Here is a 15,050-nt window from a genome sequence, read left to right on the forward strand (position 1 = left end):
ACGGTAGAAGATCAAGAGGTTTTTCTAAAAGGTATAACTAGTATTTTTTTTTCCGCATCATACTAGTTATTTTTGGAAATAATACTAAATACAAGAGGCATACGATTCTAGAGTTTCGAATTTGTTTTCGATATAGTGTTCTTTTGTTTTTCTTGTCCTTGTGATTTGATTGTTCTTTTCGGTTAACATAAAGTTATTTTAGGAAATTAAATATTAGCTTTCTATAAAAGGTTTTGTCTAGTCGGTGGTGGTTGCTCCCATATCCAAGAAGGCCATGTGCCTCGCCACGTCGAACCAATTATGGAAATTAATATTTAATGGAGTTAATAACTTAAGGTGACTTGGGTCGAACGTGTTAAGTTTCGCAGGAGATCCAAGTCAAAACCTAAAAGAACAAATAGATTAAGTTTTGGATCAAACGTGTTAAGTTCCGCAGGCGATCCAAAATTTAATTTAAAAGAACACATGGTAGCTAGGAAAAGGTTCAGACCTTTGTACAAAATTTTTGTACAGTGGAACCTCTAGGTTTTCCGAGTAGCAACCAACAATTGGTATCAGAGCTAGGGTTTTGCCTCTGTGTATTTGGTATTAGTTTAATTATGCACATGTCATACATAATTTAGGCAGGATAATAGTAGGATGTGCTAACTTTGTGGATGCAGGATCCAACTATTATGGTTTTTAGTTATTATGTGTGTGATTGGACCATTGGACATGTCAAGGGCATTTATATGTGTGTGCATGATTGTATTATAAAATACAGCAGGAGCTGTATTTAGTTTTATTAGGATTTTATTTTTGATCTAGATACATGTACATTCCTTTTATGGAATATAGGATCAAAAATGTAAAATTCTATTTATGTCGCGGATCGAGTCTTGCAAGGCGTGGAACCTTTTAAGGACCAGAGGCGTAGTGGAACAAGGAGCAAGATGGATGCGACAACTAGACCCGGTGGCAGTGGCCAAAGATGGCAGCAGCTAGGGTTGGTGACACACGGAGGACAGCAATAGATAAAAGCTATAATAGTTGAAAATTAGTTTTTCTATTTATTGCTTTTTATGTTGTGTTGTGTGTGCTTGTTAGTATGCATATTTAGTAGGTTAGCATAGTTAAAATTCCTCATTTATAAATAACTAAGTGGGAGAGGGATTTTTAAGTAAATCCCATGGTCTCCATTACTGGTTTGTAAGTGATGCAAACAAGCTTGCGCGTTGGCTCTGAGTGCCTTCCTCCATAACGGATGAGCTTGTTTGTGGATCACTAGAACAAACTTTCATTTTTGGATGACTATAGGAAGTTAATTAAGAGCGTGTGATCTTCCCCAACGGAAGGGGCATAATCTTATTAATAGACTTAGTGTCAAGTAATGATATACACTTAGACAAATTTAATAGTATCCTCCCCAACGGAGTCACTACTATCACTTGTGTGACCAAAAGGAAATCAACTATTGATTTGTCATAAAACTAGATTGGCAATATAATAAAATTAATAAACCCCTCTTACAAATGTTTGAATTTGTATATGTCCATACTAACGTGGCATACAAGATTCATGGTGTTTGAGGTAATTTTATTTGTCAAAAAGTTATATTGACAAGATAATCAATGGGTAAAACCCTTCTCTTACAAATGATGAATTTGTATACGTCCACACTAACGTGGCATGCAAAATTCACGGTGTTTGAGGTGTTGGTGAATTTAAATAATATTGTTTGAGGAATCAATGTTATTTTAAATTCAAAGAGTTTTGACCAAATATTTGATCAAAGACAGATCAACTATTAATTTTATTCGTCATTAAGTAAAGTTGACGAGATAATAAAATTAATGAATAAAATCTCCTCTTCAATTTTGTATACGTTCACACTATCGTGGCATACAAAATTCATGGGGATTTTAAGAAGTTGATCTTGACCAAATATTTTTGTGATTCTTAGGATTTAAAATGTTTGTCAATCCCCTAGTAGTCATACTATAGAAAAGACTTAGTAGTCCCAATTGTAATGATTGGAAATAGGACTTGGACATTAAGGTAGACTGTCTTCTTAGAACTAAGAACAATTCAGGTGTATTTAATTCATTAGTTGAAACATGTCTAGTGGTGTTATCTACCAGAACCTGGAGTGTAGATACAAGATGCCATTAATCATGTCTGCAATTCATTGCAGGGTTCCAGGAAACCCGACAACTAAATGAAAGGTAAATCACCGTCCACATGGGCACTACTGTAAAAGTGGTAGCTGTTGCAGTGGGAGATGTTTATCCTTTGATAAGAATAAAATATGGATTTTAAGTAATTGTCTTTACGTACTAAGTTTAGAAAGAACCTGATTTCAGTTTCTAAACTATTATAGATATTGTGTCTATTTTGATAACAAAGTTGTTATCAAGAAAAATAGGCAAGTTATCTATTCTGGTATGATGGTTGACAATTTATAATCCAATAACTCCCACGATGCAACAAATGGAAATTAGTAACACATCTTCTAATTTTAAGAGAAAGCAACCTTCGGAAATGAACCAATTATATCTTTGGCACCTAAAGCTAGGTTATACTTAAGTAGGATTCATTGGTAGCTGATGAACTTTTGGGTTCATTGGTAGTGGAAATCTTTCCAACCTGCGAGTCTTACTTGGAAGGAAAATAACCAAGAAGCTTTTAAGTCCAAGGGGTATGGAGTCAAAGATATGTTGAAATTGGTTCATTCTGATTTGTGTGATCCTATGAATATCCAGACAAGAGGTAGTATTGAATATTTCATCTATTTTATAGACAACTATTCAAGATACAAATAAATTTACTTAATGTACCGCAAGACTAAGTACTTTGATTAGTTCAAAGAGTACAAGGCTGATGCGGAGAAATGTTAAAGTAAATGTCACTATGGTAAGATCGTAGTGGCAAGTACCTCTTGGGAGAATTTAGGAGTCACTTATCAAAAGTAGGGATTCAATCCCAACTAACTGCACTTGGTACACCCCAACAGAATGGTGTAGTAGAAAGAAGGTAAAGGACTCTTATGAAATAATTAAGATGATGAGTTATTCAGAAAATTACCAAATTTGTTTTAAGGATAAACTCTGATAACGAAAGTGAATATAGTACCTTCCAAGTTAGAACTCTCTACTCATATAGAATTGCTGAATAGGTGAAAACCTATTTTGAAGCATATTCGGATTCGGGTAATCCAGCACATATGTTAAAGAGAGACAATGATAAGTTGGATAGGAGTTCACTTGTTTGTAAGTTATCCTAGATAAACAAAAGTAGGTTTATAGTCTTAAAAATCAGAAGGTCATTGTTAGCATCAATGACTGATTTTTTAGAAAAGGACTATATAATGAACCACGTGCTCATAAGTAAATTTGTTCTTAAGGAAATAATAAAAGACATGTCTAATCTAGTACCAATTGTACAAGATGAGATACCACAAGGAAACTGCAACACGTATCACAAATGATACACAATTACAAAAAGTGCCTTGTCATAGTGGGAGGGTTGTTATGCAACCTAAAAAGATTTATGTTTTGGGAGAGTTTTTAGACTCGATCCCTGGAGGACATGAACCTGATCTTCGGACATATGACGAAGCACTCCAAGATAAAGATGCAATATTTTGGCTAAGAGTAATGAATAACAGAATTAGAATATATGTATTCTAATAAAATCTGGAAGCTTATAGAACCACCAAATGGTATAAAAGCCTTTGGGTGTAAAAAGGTCTATATAGGAAAAGAGGGATAGACAGGAAGGTAGAAACTTTCATAGCAAGGCTAGATGATAAAGGAAACTTTTTCACTGGTAGTCATGCTTAAGTCTATCCGGATTCTTTTATCTATTTGGCAAGTGGATGTCAAGACAACATTCCTTAATGGAAGTCTTGAAGAAAACATCCATATAAAGCAACCAGAAGGGTTCATTGTAAAGGGCTAAGAGCATCTTGTGTGTAAGCTCAATCAGTCTATGGACTGAGGCAAAGCTTCAAGCTCTTGGAACATCCGGTTTATCAAAGTAATCCAGATCTATGGATTTAGTAACCGGATAAGTCTTGTGTATACAAAAGATGTGATGGAAACGTGGTGGTATTTCTTGTACTATACTTAGATAACATTTTTGGTAGTTGGAAACAATATCAAAATGTTGTCAGAAGTAAGGGTATGGTTGTCCAAACAATTCGATATAAAGGACTTGGGAGAATGTATATATTCTTAAGATCAAAGTAATAAGGGATCGCAAGAAAAGAATATTTTACTTATCCCAAGCTTCATACATCGGAAAAATCCTTGCTCGTTTTAAGCATACAAAAACTCCAAAACAGGTTTCTTACCTTTTAAGCATGGAGTGTCTTTATCTAAAGAGATGTCTCCGATGACATCAAAGGAGATTGAGGACATGCAGACAGTTCTTTATGCTTCGGCAATTAGACAACCTAATGTATGCTATGCACGAGATCAGAAATCTGTTTTGCCAAGGGCATAGTTAGCAGATATCAAAGTAACCCTAGACAAGGACATTGGACTGCAGTAAAGCATATATTAAAGTACCTTAGAGGCGCTAGAGATTATATGCTAGCTTATAAGGCAGTTAATTTGGTCCCTGTGGGTTACACGGATTTTGACTTCCAATCGGATAGGGACAATAATAAGTCAACCTCAGGGTTTTGTGTTTACTTTAGGAGGTAAAGTCATAACTATGGAAGAGTGATAAGCATAGGTGTTTTTCTGGACTCCACCATAGAAGCTTAGTATATGACAAGCCTCTGAGGTAGCCATAAAAGCTGAATGACTTAATTACCTCAAGATAGACTAAGATATGATTTCTAGTTTGTCCAAAGATTATTACAATTTATTGTAATAATAATGGTGCAGTAACAAACTCAGAGAAACCATGAGTCTATAAGGTAAACACAATAGAGCGCAAGTACTACACAATACGAGAAATTGTATAATGAGGAGAAGTTGTTGCCGCCTAGACTTCATCAGATGATAACCTAAGGTCCTTAAGACAAGAGCTTTTTGAAAGGCATGGGAATCAGATGTATGGCAGCAGATATGGCAGCTTAGACTTTTAGTATAAGTGGGAGATTGTTAGAGTGTATACTAAAAGCCTAGCTTTTGGTACAAACATTTATAAGAATCACATTGGTCAAATGTCTACATTTATGATAAATGTAGTTGTTCAATTAATTTATATTGTAGATAACATGGTGTGTGGTGTCACACACAGAAGATCATGTTATCTGTACCTTATAAATTATAAACAGTAGCTCACGACCAAGATGGAAAGGAACAAACCATTGGAAGGTCGTAGTGTAATTAGGTATTAGTTTATCTTAACTATATAATTACACTAGTACACTTAGAGTGTATTGAGTAGGACCATTTGAGGTCGTTCCTTTTGTACTGACTTTATGAAGGAATAAAGACCTCAGTTATTATGGAAGTGTGTGCTCTTAATCCTAATATAATAACAAGCACATATATTTGATATTTATTTCTTTAATTTATCAATGGGTGAGATTTAGTTCGATAAATCAATAAGCCCGATAAGTTGGGAAATGATATCACTTATAGTGTGTGTTGTTGATTATAGAAGGAAACTGTGTCCTAGTGATCTAGGTTGAGAATGTCCCCAAGAGGAGCTCATAAGGATTGTCATGTTAAACCCTGCAGGTGGACTTAGTCCGACATGACGATGAAGTTGAGTGGTACTACTCTTGGAGCTAGATATTAATTAAGTGAGTTGTCAGTAACTTACTTAATTAGTGGACATTTGTTATCTTAAACACAGGGAGACTAACACACTCATAATAAGAAGGAGCCCAAAATGTAATTTGGGATTGGTGCGTAGTTCAATAATAGTTCTTTAGTGGAATGAATTATTATTGATGAAATTAAGTTGTGTGTTCGGGCGAACACGGATGCTTAATTTCATCGGAGACCAAAACCAATTCCTCCTCTCGGTCCCTATCGTAGCCTCTAGTATATAGAGATTTATACCCACCGATACCCACCTTCTTACCCATCCAATGGGGCCGGCCAAGCTAGCTTGGAACCCAAGCTAGGGCCGCCAAGACCAAGTGGATGAGCCATGTAGGTGGTCGGCCAAAGCTTGGGTCCCAAGCTTAGGTGGCCGGCCACTAGAATATTTAAAAGGATTTTATTAAAATTATTTCTTATGTGGATATCATGATTTTAAAGAGAGTTTAAAATTAAAAATTTCCTTTTATAGCTTTCTACAAAGATTAAGAGAAGAGATTAATCTCTTTCCTTATTTGTAGTTTAAAAGGATGGTTTTAATTTTGGTAAAACTTTCCTTATTTGTAAATCATCTACATGTTTAAAGAGAGTTTAAAATTTGAAATCTTTCCTTATTTGTTGATTAAAGAAGGATTTTAAATTTTAAGAAAACTTTCCTTTTAACCATGTTCATGATTTAAAAGAAAGTTTAAAAATTAATAATTCTCTTTTATTAGTTTCTACAAAAGATTGAGAAAAGATTTGATATCTTTCCTTATTTGTAGATTAAAAGAGATTTTAATTTTTAGAGATGACTTTCTTTTTATCCACATGTTTAAAAGAAAGATTTTAATTTATTAAATTTCCTTTTTATAAACCAATCATGAAGGATTAAATTATTGGAGAAATTTTATAAATTTCTGGAGACAAATTAGGAAGTTTTAATTAATTAAAACTCTCCTTGTTTGTAGCTTTGGTGTGGCCGGCCAAATAAAATTGAGAAAGAAAATTGTTTTTAATTAAATAATTTTTCCTTTTCAATGGAAAAAGAATTAAGGAAATTTTTATTAAATTTTCCTTATTCGCCAGGATCAAGGATTATAAAAGAGGGGGTAGAGGAGGCTTCAAGGCTAACGACTCTATTATATTTTTCTCCCTCTTTTTTCCTTGGTGGTGTGGCCGGCCCTATTTCTCTCCTCTCCTCTTGTTGGCCGAAACTTACCTCTTGGTGGAGCTTTTGTTAGTGGCCGGATCAAGGAAGGAGAAGAAGGAGAGAAAGCAAGCCTCGTTTCTAGCATCCCTTGGAGCATGGTGGTGGTGGCCGAACCTCTTCATCCTAGAAGATGTTTTGATGGCCGAAACTTGCAAGGAAGAAGAAGGTGATTGGTGGTTTCTCATCTCGGAAGATCGTTGCCCACACAACGTCCGAGGTTAGAAGAGGAATACGGTAGAAGATCAAGAGGTTTTTCTAAAAGGTATAACTAGTATTTTTCTTTCCGCATCATACTAGTTATTTTTGGAAATAATACTAAATACAAGAGGCATACGATTCTAGAGTTTCGAATTTGTTTTCGATATAGTGTTCTTTTGTTTTTCTTGTCCTTGTGATTTGATTGTTCTTTTCGGTTAACCTAAAGTTATTTTAGGAAATTAAATATTAGCTTTCTATAAAAGGTTTTGTCTAGTCGGTGGTGGTTGCTCCCATATCCAAGAAGGCCATGTGCCTCGCCACGTCAGTACTGGGAACCAATTATGGAAATTAATATTTAATGGAGTTAATAACTTAAGGTGACTTGGGTCGAACGTGTTAAGTTCCGCAGGAGATCCAAGTCAAAACCTAAAAGAACAAATAGATTAAGTTTTGGATCAAACGTGTTAAGTTCCGCAGGCGATCCAAAATTTAATTTAAAATAACACATGGTAGCTAGGAAAAGGTTCAGACCTTTGTACAAAATTTTTGTACAGTGGAACCTCTAGGTTTTCCGAGTAGCAACCAACAGAATCACCAATTTCAGAAGCACCACCACTTGAGTCAAAGCTAGAACCAGTACTTAATTCTGAAGGAGTCACATCCACATGTCTAGAACTTTCAGGTATATCTCAATAATGCAAGGTTAGTATTTCTAGCGATCTTTTGGAAAACTTTATAGAGGTACCCATAATTGATTTTATTGCATGTGATTCAATTTTTGATATATATTCAGTTCATCTTAATAAGGTTCTTGTTCTATCTGATATAGCATGCTTAGGAGAGGTATGTTTTTCTTTTGGGTGTCCACATTTTCATGGGGCTTATAATTGGAAGCTCGATCTGAACCGTCTTCGACCTCCTGAAAAAATTTCCAAGAAGACGAAGATGGAGAGAGTTATTCTTCACTTTTTGATGAAAGCTCCCTCCATAATAAGAGCCCTTGGTAAGAGGGTTCTAAAATATCTTACCCCTCCAAGATCGTGATTTCGTTAAATCTAATGAGGTGGTCGAGCTAATGACCTTAAACAAGCACTTCTTGGGAGGCAACCCAAGTTCATTTTCCTTGTTTTCTTTTTAGTTTGTTTTTACTTCATTGATAATAAATCATACCCTCTACTTAATTTTTCTTGTCTATCTTATTTTTGTAGATTTCAAAGTTGTGGAAGAATGTGAGCATTGGATAGAGGAGTATCTTCAAAAACATGAATGTCTCATCACTTGGTAACTTCTCTTACTTTAAATTTCCTCCACATTGTTTATTAGTTTTCATTGGGACAATGAAAAGTTTAAATTTGGGGGGATGCATTAGATGCATTCAGTTTAGTTCAGTTTTTGCTTATTTCTTTTTGCTTAGTAGTTGCATCCTACATCATATTATGATTGTTTGTTCCTTAATGCAAAATACTAGCATGTCTACTCTAGATTTTATGTGGTTTATGTGTTACTTATGGTGCTAGTATGTTTAGTGATCTATCTTTTTCTATATTTGATAGCATGAAGTGAGCAATGATTTTACTATAAGAGTTTAAGTATTGACCATGTTTTAGGATCTCTATACGCTATGCCTATTTTTGATGGTTGATAACTCTAAAATAGTCATGATTCATAGAATTGGACTAGTACTTGTGCCTCTATGGTGACCTCTCAACTACATTTTGGTTACTGGATAAACTCAGATAATGTAAGCTTATTTGGAAAAAAATTAATCCCCAAAAAAAATAAAAGTTTGTTCAAGTTTAGTACTTTGCAAACATTCAAATAATTGAATGAAAAAAAATAAGAGATAAAAAAATTGTTGTCGTGAGTCGAAACTAGCAATTCACCCCTTTAAGAACGAGTTAGGTTACTGGGGAAATGAATGTTATATTTCTCTTGATACTGAGTATTCATTTGAGACCTTTTGTAGACGATGCATAGCATTTTTGAGAGGAACGAACCTTGCATGTGGCAGGTAAGTATCTATCGCCGAAAGCATAAGGAACACAATTTTATGACGATTTGACTAGACTTAGGGATTGAAATTTGATAAATTTAGGTCACTTTCTCACTGAGCACGGAGGACTACTACTTAGGTCATACTTAAACTACTTTTGTATCTTGCTCACCAATTAAATCAATTGATAGAATTAAATTGACTTGCTAGAGATTATGATCCACTATCTAACCACATGAATCTAGATTACGGGTTTTGCTTGAGGACAAGTAAAGGTTTAAGTCTGGGGGTGTGATGTGCATAGATCTTATGATCATTTATGCATGTTTTGACGCACATTCTCTTACTTTATTCATGTATATTCTATGCATGTTCACCTCTTTTAGCACATATTCATCATAAATATTTTTTTGTTCAGAGATATGCTCTTTTGTGTGTTTTCTGATTGATAGGACGTGATTTGGAGCAAAAAAATGAAGCCTACATAAATTCCAGAGCTTCCATATTTTCACGGGCAGGAGAAGACTAAGTTTTCTTCATGTTCTGGCCGTGTAGAACCCACACGGCCGTGTGGAGGCCGTGTGGGGGGGGGGGGGGCGTGTTGAGGCCATGTGGCGGTGTGGAATTTCCAGTATTGTACACCAAAAGTAAAATCAACATAACTTTCTGCTAGTTTAGAGTTATGAGTCGTTCCAGATATCAAAATGTAGATAACTTCAAGATATACAACTCTTATGAATACTTCAACAAGAGACAACCAAGTCTTGAAGGTATAAAGTTCATTTCTATGAGACATGGCCGTGGCACATGATCGTGTCAAATCCTGCACTGCAGTTGAAGAGTAAAATAGGCATAACATTGTGGTATGTTGGAGTTTTGGGCTATTCTTTATATCAAATTTGTAGCTAACTTCAAGATCTACAACTCTGATGAAGACCTCAACTCAAGAATCCCACGTTAAGATGTGATAAAATGATCTATAAAGTTTACACGGCCTTGACACATGGCCATGTCAACTCTGCATGGGTGTGCGGTGTTGCTAGAGCAGCAGGAAGGCATGGCCATGCAGACTCACACGAGCGTGCCACTTAACCAGTGCAATGGAAGAGCATGGCCGTGCGGCTTCGCACGGCCGTGCAGCATCACCAGAAGAGAGGATGGGCATGGCCGTGCCAACCTTGCACGGTCGTGCCACGAGTCGTGCGGCGCCCATACCCTATCTTATAAAAGGGTCAAAAAACCTATTTTTGAGTATCTTTGGTTTGGGACTTCGTCGCTCCCCTCAGGGAAAGTCGTTGAGCTTCATCCACCATCGTCTCTTTACGATCCGTCCATCTCCAGAGCAAGAAAGCATCCCCAAGACATCGGAATCATCAAGCATCTCTTCTTCCGTTCCTTCTAGGGTTGTAAGTATGCTTTTCTTTATGTTCTGGCGTTGTTCTATCCCCACAATAGAGTAGACACCCTCATCTAGGATTAGGGAGTATTTGTAATACGATGGAGATGTAGAACTATGTAGATTCATCTTGTTTCTATTCGATGACTTGTCAATGTCTTATTCATGCTTGTGTGACATGTTTATATTTCTATGCTTTGATTGATTGATGTGGAGGATTGTTGATCCCGCAAAGGGGATACCTTAGAGCGTATTGACCAAGGTACCCTAGTGACAGGGGTAACCCTTTCCGGACGCCTAAGACGTTCCCTTAGAAGGAGAAACAATCTCATAGGAACTGCTGCTCTCGTAAAGAGAGTGCTCTAGATCGTATACCCGAGGGGCCCTAGTGACAAGGCTAACCCATTTATGGACGTCTAGGACATTCTCTTGAAAGGAGAGGCAATTCCTCCATAAGGAAGTAGGCAACTGTACCGAACGTCTACCCTTATTCTTTTTGTTCTTTACTAGATATGTATCCAAGTGATCTACCAAGGCGCCCTCGTGACAGGGGGGTTAACCGTTACAGGATTTCATTGGGATCATCTATACGGGATACTTAGGGATACTGGCCAATCTAACTTCTTAAAAGAGCATGGACATAGAGGATGAAAACTAAGAAATCTATGTAGTATCTCTTAGTATTATAATGAAACCAAAATCTTAGAATCCATCTCCCGAAGGTCATTCCCTCCAAGATCAATTCTCTCTATTCTCTCTTCTCACTTTCCTCTTCTCTCTCTCTTACTCTCTTTTCTCACCAATCTTAGGTTAGTCTAGATAACGTACTTTGTGATATCCCTAGTGCTTAATCAACAGTCCCTATGATTCGACAATCTTTTATATTACTGACGATAAAACCGTACATTTGCGGTTGTGTAACAAGTTTTTGGCGCCGTTGTCGGGGAATGTTCGCATTAACATTAGTATATTAGCAATTTATTCAATCTAGACTTGTGAATAGTTTTTATTTTTTTTCATTTTCATAATTCAAAAAAAAAACTCTGCATTTATTTCTTGTTATTAGTTTAAGGTTCAGTTTTTCTTTTTCTTTATTTTCACATTCTCTTTCTCGCAATTAATTCTTAATTTTTATTTTTCTCTCAAATTTTTTTTCTTGAATATCCATAAGCACTAACATGTCAAGCAGGTCTTTAAGAGATTTCTCTGCACCTATTTATGCAAGATTTTTATCTCCCATTGTGCAACCTCATATTGAAGCAGAAAATTTCCAACTAGACCCAGAGTTAATTTCCATGATACAAGGTCACAATTTTAGAGAAGTATCAGAAAGTCATTATCTACATCTTGAGACATTTCTAGAGCTTTATGTTTTAGTGAATTGTGAAGGAGTATCGGCAGATGCAGTCCGGTTGATGGCATTTCCATTTAGTATCAAGGACAAAGCAAGGACTTGGTTATATTCTCTCCATCCTCAAAGCATCACAAGTTGGGAACAATTGGAGCAAAAATTTCTGAATCACTTTTTCCCTCCAAGCAGAACAATCTACATTAGGAGTTGCATCACGAATTTTGCTCAGACACATGGAGAATCAATATTTGAAGCATGGGACAGATTCAAGAGTCTACAAAGACAGTGCCCTCATCATGGTTTAGAAAAATGGCTGACCCTGCATATATTTTATAGGGGGATCTCTTTCTCAGATAAGTGTTTGTTAGATTCATCAGCTGGAGGTTCTTTTATGGACAAGAGTATAGAAGAAGATTATACATTAATTGATCAAGTGGCATTGAACCTCCATGGATGGTCGAGCAAAAGTTGGATGGAATCTCCCTAAAAAATTCAAGAAGTATAAGCCATATATTCAAGAGAGCATGTCAAACAAAATGCAGTTCAACCACCCAAGAATGTCGAAATTCAGAAGTCACAGAATGAGGAGTTCAAACATTTGGGGGCAAGGATTGAGAGCATAGTTTCAAAATGATTCAAAGAAGATCCCCCTCCTACACATATATGATCTATTGAAAATTATAATGATATTAAGTTGAGGGGCGGCAAGAATCATGAAGAACTTCTAAAAAATGACTTGTAAAGAATTGAGAAGATGAACAACAGAAGATCACAAGACCTCAGTTTCATTACTCCAAGAAGTTCACAAAGGCCACACGAACCCTTCCCTCAACGATTGTTCACACCATCACTAGATAAGCGAATTGGACATCCTCCCCAAGCTCAAAGGGAATATGAGGAAAAGGAAGGATCTTTCCCAAGACCTTCACTAAAGGTTCCTTTTCCACAAAGGCTAGTGAGAGTCAATGAAAATGAAGACTTTGTTAGATTCTGTGACACCAATATGGTTGAGTGTAGATTTCTGGACGTATATGAAGATGAGGACTCTTCAGATGAGGATTTTGATGATAATGCAGTGGATAACAAGTTTTCATATTTACCTTCTAGGTTTATAGGGTGTTATGATGAAATTGAATTTTTAGATGATGAGTGTGATGTGGTAGATCAACTTAAAACTACAAATGAAGTTAGTGATCCTCCTATAGATGATTCTCCCACTAAGGATATTGATATTTGTTTATTTTTTGATGCTTGTGTTCATGATGATGTTAAGAAAGGAAGTGTAGGGAGCTGTGTTGTGAAGCAGCATCTTAAGAATCACCTCCTTTATCCACACAACCTTCTGAGATTATGAGAATTGCAAGGATTGAATATGTTGTGGACCAATGTGTACGGACTTGTGCAATGGAAGCAAAGCCCCAAGAATCACCACTTTCAGAAGCTCCACCACTTGAGTCAGAGTTAGAACCAGTACTTAATTCTGAAGGAGTCACATCCACATTCTAGAACTTTCAGGTATATCTCAACAATGCAAGGTTAGTATTTCTAGCAATCTTTTGGAAAACTTTATAGAGGTACCCATAATTGATTTTATTGGTTGTGATTCAATTTTTGATATATACTCAGTTCATCTTAATAAGGTTCTAGTTCTATCTGATATAGCATTCTTAGGAGGGGTATATTTTTCTTTTGGGTGTGCAGATTTTCAAGGGGCCTTTAATTGGAAACTCGATCTGAACCGTCTTCGACCTCCTGAAAGAATTTCCAAGAAGACAAAGATGGAGAGAGTTATTCTTCACTTTTTGATGAAAGCTCCCTCCATAATAAGAGCCCTTGGTAAGAGGGTTCTAAAATCTATTACCCCTCCAAGCGCTTCTTGGGAGGCAACCCAAGTTCATTTTCCTTGTTTTCTTTTTAGTTTGTTTTTACTTTATTGATAATAAATCATACCCTCTATTTAATTTTTCTTGTCTATCTTATTTTTGTAGATTTCAAAGTTGTGGAAGAATGTGAGCATTGGATAGAGGAGTATCTTCAAAAACATGAATGTCTCATCACTTGGTAACTTCTCTTACTATAAATTTTCTCCACATTGTTTATTAGTTTTCATTGGGACAATGAAAAGTTTAAATCTGGGGGGATGCATTAGATGCATTCAGTTTAGTTCAGTTTTTGCTTATTTCTTTTCGCTTAGTAGTTGCATCCTACATCATATTATGATTGTTTGTTCCTTAATGCAAAATACTAGCATGTCTACTCTAGATTTTATGTGGTTTATGTGTTACTTATGGTGCTAGTATGTTTAGTGATCTATCTTTTTCTATCTTTGATAGCATGAAGTGAGCAATGATTTTACTATAAGAGTTTAAGTATTGACCATGTTTTAGGATCTCTATACACTATGCCTATTTTTGATGGTTGATAACTCTAAAATAGTCATGATTCATAGAATTGGACTAGTACTTGTGCTTCTATGGTGACCTCTCAACTACATTTTGGTTACTGGATAAACTCAGATCATATAAGCTCATTTGGAAAAAAATTAATCCCAAAAAAAATGAAAGTTTTTTCAAGTTTAGTACTTTGCAAACATTCAAAAAAAATGAATGAAAAAAAATAAGGGATAAAAAAATTATTGTCGTGAGTGGAAACTAGCAATTCACCCCTTTGAGACCGAGTAAGGTTACTGGGGAAATGAATGTTATATTTCTCTTGATACTGAGTATTTCTTTGAGACCTTGTGTAGACGATGCATAGCATTTTTGAGGGGAACGAACCTTGCGTGTGGCAAGTAAGTGCCTATCGCCGGAAGCATAAGGAACACAATTTTATGACGACTTGACTAGACTTAGGGATTGAAACTTGATAAATTTAGGCCACTTTCTCACTGAGCACGGAGGACTACTACTTAGGTCATACTTAAACTACTTTTGTATCTTGCTCACCAATGAAATCAATTGATAGAATTAAATTGACTTGCTAGAGATTATGATGCACTATCTAACCACATGAATCTAGATTGCGGGTTTTGCTTGAGAACAAGCAAAGGTTTAAGTTTGGGGGTTTGATGTGCGTAGATCTTATGATCATTTATGCATGTTTTGATGCACATTCTCTTACTTTATTCATGTATATTTTATGCATGTTCACCTCTT

General features: G+C 35.9%; 1 non-coding gene across 1 annotated transcript; it reads right to left on the reverse strand.

Annotated features, from left to right (window-relative positions):
* Window positions 1–12,092: 12,092 nt before the first annotated feature.
* Window positions 12,093–12,198, reverse strand: LOC122039154. The gene has a single exon (XR_006128045.1). It is a non-coding gene; the product is annotated as a small nucleolar RNA R71 (small nucleolar RNA).
* Window positions 12,199–15,050: the final 2,852 nt, after the last annotated feature.

Source organism: Zingiber officinale, chromosome 1A (assembly GCF_018446385.1).
Source record: "Zingiber officinale cultivar Zhangliang chromosome 1A, Zo_v1.1, whole genome shotgun sequence".
Classification (NCBI taxonomy): Eukaryota; Viridiplantae; Streptophyta; class Magnoliopsida; order Zingiberales; family Zingiberaceae; genus Zingiber; species Zingiber officinale.